Source organism: Vanacampus margaritifer, chromosome 2 (genome assembly GCF_051991255.1).
Source record: "Vanacampus margaritifer isolate UIUO_Vmar chromosome 2, RoL_Vmar_1.0, whole genome shotgun sequence".
Taxonomy (NCBI): Eukaryota; Metazoa; Chordata; class Actinopteri; order Syngnathiformes; family Syngnathidae; genus Vanacampus; species Vanacampus margaritifer.
This window is the reverse complement of record NC_135433.1, coordinates 427,742-434,540: the sequence shown is the minus strand read 5'-3', so window position 1 is coordinate 434,540 and position 6,799 is coordinate 427,742. Positions and strand designations below refer to the sequence as shown.

General features: G+C 45.7%; 1 long non-coding RNA gene across 1 annotated transcript; it reads left to right on the top strand.

Annotated features, from left to right (window-relative positions):
* The first annotated feature begins 1,674 nt into the window (after positions 1 to 1,674).
* On the top strand, positions 1,675 to 3,844 carry LOC144043909 (uncharacterized). Its single transcript, XR_013291174.1, has 3 exons — positions 1,675 to 2,170; positions 3,289 to 3,342; positions 3,585 to 3,844. It is a non-coding gene; the product is annotated as an uncharacterized LOC144043909 (long non-coding RNA).
* The last annotated feature ends 2,955 nt before the right edge of the window (positions 3,845 to 6,799 follow it).

Here is a 6,799-nt window from a genome sequence, read left to right as displayed (position 1 = left end):
TATATATTTAGATATTATATATATATATAAATATATATTTATATATATTTATAGGAATAATGGAATTCTTCATCTAAACCTTTCTGTAAATGACTTCATTAGCCAGGATATCACGGCGCCACGTATTCCGCCGACTAAAATGAAACTGAACGCCCAAACGGAATGAAAATGTTTCACATGAACACCTTCAGAATAAAACCACAAAATGTGAATGCAATTGATTTGGATCCACTGGGGTGGAATACACCTTTTGCACATTCAAACAAGCGTGGTGTAAAAAGTTCCGGTATCGGAATCGCCAGGCCACGTCCAATGTGTGCCTGCTACGTCGAGATGTCGACAAAATGGCGGCGTCCTACCAGAGCTTGTTTGCGATGGGAGAACTTGTTTTAAAGTACTTGAAATGTCAACGTGCTTTTGACCAAGCCATGTTCCTCCGATCCATGGAGGACACTTGAGTACTGACAGGCTCCGCCCACAAGGTCTCTTCATAGCGCTTCCACACTACATTTAAAAGAAGCAAGAGGATGTTAGAGACATTTTTTTAAGGTTACAATCATTGACATGCATATACTATACAACATCTGGAACAATCTCAAATATGGCTAAAACGATTTTCGATTTTTTTTGTACAGACAATCAGCTATATAATGCTCTGACGCTCGCATGCAAATGACCTCTGCTTGTGGACACTTTTGCCACCAATACAAGCTTCTTGTACAGCAAGGGTGGGAGAGATTCGCAAACAAAAGTCAGGAGTTGCAAACAAAACCTAAAAACTTGCTTGTGAAAGGTTTTTTTTGAAATACAAGTCCATGAATTTTGTTTGCAATTTGTTTTTTGTTTGCAAATATATATATATATATTTTTTAAATCACTTTTTTGTTTGATTGAAATGTTTTTATTTTATTTTATTGCAAATGCCTTTTTTGTTTGATTGAAAATAAAGACACAAATGTATCTCCATATGAGCACCGACCGCTCTTGTGTAATTGAATGGGACTATGAATTGCAGTTTCAAAATAACATTGGAAAACATTTTCAGACTTCAAGTTTTAAAAATGATCACCATTTACAGGTTTCAACAAATTGTTGCCGAGGGAGAACAATGCCAAATGCCTTTTTTGAAACTCAGCTTGTGACCGTTTTGAAGCTCTGAAAGTTTGTGGGTGAAACAATGAGGAAAAAATATTGGCTGTTTGAATGATTTAATGTTGTTTGAAGATTCGAACCCAGTTTTCAGCTTTGCAAATATTGTTTTCAAAGTTTTGAGAACGTTAATTGTTTAGAGGTTTCAAAAACGGGAAACAAATTGTTGCTCAGGGAGAACAATGCCAAATGCCTTTTTTGAAATTCAGCATGTGACCGTTTTGAACCTCTGATCATTTTTAGGTGAAACACTGTAAAGTCATACTTTAAAAATGTGTGTAGTTTTTTTTTTAAGCTTTTTCATTTTATTTTAAAAGTTTTATCAAAGATTTTTTCAGTCATTCAAAAATATTTTGGGAGACTCAAAAAAAATGTGTCAGTCATACAAAAAAAAAATCGCAGATTCAAACCTTTATTACGAGGTTTCGAGTATTGGCGGGATTCTGATGAGCCACGTCTCGGAATGCGCTCTGCATCCGGGGCTTTACTCATCCCAAGTCCTGTTGCAAGCAGGCCTCGTCCAGAGGGGGCGCTGGCGATCACGTTGTCACCTTCACAAACGTCCAGCAAGGACGAGAAGAAGGATGTTGTCACGTGGGCTACTGGCGCGAAGCATGACTTGCTCACAGACAAGCACTTTTGACGGCGGTGATGTTGCTTCAGTTGTGGAACGCTCAAAGACGAAGAAGAACCAACCTGGTGCGTGAGCGCGCGTACGTCCGCCCGCTGCGTTTCACTTTCAATTTGATGTTCGATGGCTTCGGTTGAGTTGATGATGAGGCTTGATTGTTCGTGACCGGAACGGAAGCTAACCGGGCTAGCTAGCTGCTTGCTAGCTAGATTGCAGCAAACGTCGTCGAGTTTGGCCAAATGAGACAAGAAGTGGTTCAAGTGAACACGTTTTGGGAGGAAGAAGAAGAAGAAGAAGAAGAAGAAGAAGCAGCAGTTGGTTGGACTTTCCTTCAAGCGAAGAAGCTCCAGCGTTCGATCCCTCGCTCGTTGCTTGTTTGACGATAAGCAGGTAAAAGTTTGCTTTGCTCTTTGTGGCCTTGTGCTGCCTTCAAGACTATCGGGAACTTTCACCATCATCAAATCGCTTCGTGGTTATTGCCACACGAACTTTTTGTTAATGCCGAGTCGCAAATGAATGCATCATTATTAAAGAATACAAAAAAATGTTAGCCAATGTAAGAAGAAGCGCTGTGTTGGGAAGCACATTATAGCGATGAGGCATTTTCGTTACAATGCGTCTTGAAAAGTAGGATAAACCGCTTGTCAATTTAGCTTTTATTAAAAGCAACCGAATAAGGGCGGTTCCATAACAAAATAACGGCTTTTTGCAAAATGAATCAACGTTCCTGATTCTACCGTGGGCCGCCTGCTGTTCCTCAAGCGGCCTGTAGGTGGCGTCAAGATATAAGAAGTTGTCAGGTTCTCCAGGAAGGGAAAAAAGAAGAACGTTCTGCTCCCTTCTGCGCCCTCCGCACTTTTTTGGTACCGCACTTCACTTCTACACACGTTGTGCTGATTAAAGTGATGGAAATGAGAACATTTGATATAAGGCATGCGTAGTGTTTGAAAAGTGTCAAAACCTCAGATGGTGATGAGGGATTTCTAATGGACCAGGCAGGCCTCAGCAACTCTTGGCTAGTGATTAGTGCTACTACCAGTTTGATGTCAACTCCTGGGGAGAAAAAAAAAACACATTTGCTGAAATGATGTTGAATGCACTCGTGTGACTCAAACTACCAGAGTCCAATTCTGCGTTGTCGCAGAGGCAATTACCAGAGGAGTCACTGGAATATTTGATGGCGTCATCGACAGTAAAGAAAAATAAGTGACAGACCAGTTGTTAATAATTGATGACATCACAACACCGACCCGTGGCCTACTTGGATCCAATATTCTTTGGAGAACAATCAGTCATTTGCGTTGAACGCATCCTGAAGTTGTTTGCGGAAGTGATGAAGCAAAAGGCCGTCTGAAGCCCCGCCCCCAGCAGTCTGTTCACATGTGGGGGAGGCTGCGTGACGTCACCGGTCTGAAGCGTGCTCTGATCCGCCAACACGTCACATTTGCGGTGAGAGAGAAAAAATCCCGCCCTGAGCTTCCGACTGACTTTGACGTGTTGTCCCGCAGGCACGAACGCAAGCCTGGCGAAGGGGCGCCATCGTGGCGGGATCCGACATGACGGTGGGTGAGCCGGCCAAGGGGCGGGGTCAATGGCGACAAGCGGAGATGATGCGAACAAAAGGCCGAATTGTAGCTGCCGACTCCCGCCCGCAGCAGTTTGTTCTCAGGGCGGGAACAAAAGCGATGACAAAAACCCGACCGAAGCGTTTGTCTGATCCGCATCACGTCGTCGTTTGGCTGGAAGCTTGTGTGATGTCAGCGGGGGCGTGGCCAGCCGGCTGAACCTTTGTCTTGTTTTGCAGCGCTTCCTGGTGGACGGCGGTCGCCGAGGGCGTGTCCTCCTTCCAGCGGCCTGCGATCCACGCGCTCAACTTGCGTCCTCTCACCTTGAAAATAAAGCTCACGGTTCAATGTGTACACTCATAATAATTGCAAAGTTTTCCTTCTACCTAGCAAACTTCACAAATGAAAAAGTGGATGATTGTCAACATATGCTTGGACGCATCCGCTTTTTAGCTTTTGTTTAGTTTAGTCTTATGGATTAAAATTTGTCTGTGAAGCACTTTGAGTCTTTTCTTTGGAGTGTCAAACATAAACATTTGCTGCCTAATCAATTGTGACAACACAAGCACGTACAGATCGAATTTTGGACGTTGACCTTTTTTGGAATCTTCAATGTAGATGAATAATGCAAATATCAGTCGAAATCCAACTTACATCTTCACATCAAAAAATAGAAAAGAAAAAAGCGGTTGTGAGTGCGTTCATTTTCATGACCTCGAACCTGGAGCTGTCGTCTCATCCAAGAAATTCACACCTCACAAGATCATTTCTAATATCGTTGTCAATCTTGCTATCATTTTCATCATATTTATTTTCTTTCCGGACCAAACCCAGAAAACAGGTGAGCCATGATTGCTTGCTACTTTGTGAGCACGTGTGATGTCATCTTTAGTCGACAGCAAGTGGCAAAATGAGTCCATCCGTCATCTAGCGCTTATCCGGGGTGGGGTCGCGGGGGCAGCAGCTTTAGCAGGGAAGCCCAGACTTCCCCGCGCCCAGCCACTCTCCGGGGAGGCGTCCGAACCAGATGCCCGAGCCACCTCAACGGGAAATGGAGCGCTTTGCTCCGCCTTCACTACGACGGAGCGATGCCGAGTGGGCGTGACTGCAGACGCCGCAGCGATCCGTCTGTCCATCTCCCGCTCCGTCCGTCCCGTCCTCGCTCGTCAACGAGACCCCAAGATACTTGAAGTCCTCCACTTGGGGCAGGATCTCCCCCCCGACCCGGGCATGGCACTCCGGCCCTGCTGCTCAAGAAGAAAGCCAACTCCTCGTTTGTGCACAATTCGCAGCTGCAGTACCGTGAGTCGCCTTCAGTGGAATAAAAGCGCTCAAGAGTAGCTGCCTGCCTGCCTGCCTCTCCAAAACTTCTGTCCCAATAAAAAGTTGTTTTTTTTAAACAATTCAAACGTGCCACATATATCCGGTCTTGTAGTCGCTTATGGGCAAAACCCCAAATGTTCTTTTTTTCCATACGCTTCCAAAACCAGCCCCTCCAAGCGTCAAAACTTTGACGTGAATTTTGGGCCTTTTTTCACATTTCTGCCGTTTCCATTTCGTTTCTTTTTCGCAATTCTTTTCGAATTTGAATAAAAATAGGTGTCTGGAAAGCCACCTTCTGTCCTAAACTGTGTCCAATCTTGACCCTGTCTTATTTTATGTCTTTATTTTGTGTGATTTTGCACTTGAGCAACTCTGCTGTATGGAAGCTCGCAACAACCTTTTGTTGTCTCTTTGTAACAATGACGATCGATATTCGCAATCCAACTTGTGAGCTCCATGCGTGCTCGGGGTGGGGCGTTGCCATGACAACAAGATTGGGTGTGAGCGAGTTGTTAAGACTTGCAGGAACGCACAATTTGTGTGCGTGTAAGCATGACTAAACGTGAGTAAGTGTCTGTGTGTGTATCAGGGCGTGTGTGTGTGTGTGTGTCAGACCCTTCACTCACGCACACACATATTTGTACTTCTATCATTGTGAGGACACCCATCGACATAATGCATTTCCTAACCCCAACCATGAAAAATGATTGCCGACCCCCATTCCTTTCCCTAATCTCAACCGTAACCCAATTCAAACCCAAACTCTATAACCAAGTCTTGACCCTCAAAAAGAGGTCTTGAGTTGTGAGGACCGGCCAAAATGTCCTCACTGCACAAAAATGTCCTCAATCTGTTGCTTAAAGACGTATTTTGGTCCTCACAATGTCCTATGTACAAGTACACGCACACGCGCACACACACACACGCACACACACACACGCACTCACACACACACGCACACACAGTGTTGCGCTGAGAACGTCAAGTTGACTTTGATGAGTTGCGCGTGTCACTTCCTGTCAGCTCATCTGAAGAAATTCTCCCGTTTGTCTTGCTTGTCCTGATCTTTCTTCATATCGATCCTGTTGATCAACTTGCCGGCATTTGCGCTGCTTGTCCCGTTCTTCGCGTTAGTCCTGCTTGTCCCGGTGATCCCGCTTTTCAGGAAATCACATTTATCCGGTTTGCCGTGCGCAAAGTTGCAAAATAAAAGCTCCTCGGGTTCCCTTCACTTGTTTATTCACACAACAATTAGGAGCTGGCTAACGAAGCGCGCTGTGCGTTGCTGAATCCAGATGCGTTTCCCAGCCTGGCGAGATGAACGTGTAAACGAAGCCATCCTGAACAAACGACGTCACGCCGCGCTTTACTCGGCGTTGGCCCTTTGGCTTCCAGATGGGCTGGAAGAGCTCCGTTGGCCGAGGACGGTGTCCTACAGCGGCTCCGATCCACAAAGTACGTTACGTTCAAGAACGTTAATGTGGCGTAACGTACTTTGTGGATTGGCGCTAGCGTGGCACGCCGTCCTCGACTCCTTGCCACTTAGCATACAACTAGCATCGACACGTAGCATATGCACGTAGCACATACAGCTAGCATGTACACCTAGCATGGACACAAGGCCAGTTCAATGTTGGATAAACACAGACATACCGTATGTCCCGTCACACGGCACGGACGCAACAACATCTTTTTTCACTCCCCATACGGCAAAATAACCTGTTAGCAGTCTCAGAAAAATAACCACTGCTTTTTCCATACCTTTTTCTTATCCGGCGACTCCAACGATGTCCGCGGTCACTCGCCGCGCTTGCTAAATATTGTTGGGCCTGCATCACATTTCAGCTTCTTCTTCTTCTTCTCCCAAAAGCGCCGCTTGCGAGCTCTCCTCACAACAGGATTTCTGGTTCTCGCAAACCCCCGAGTTGCGTCCAAACGGGAACGTTCGACACCCGAGTTCTGAAGCCACTCGTCCCGCCATCAATTCTCGTTGCGGATTAACAGGTTTCGGCACACAAAAGTTGCGCTCGTCCGTTTGCTATTCGGACGTCCACGTGCCTTGCAGTCGGCCATATTGTCTCTGGCAGGTCCTGCTCGAGGGAGCCAATAAGAGTTGAGCTCGCGCCATCGC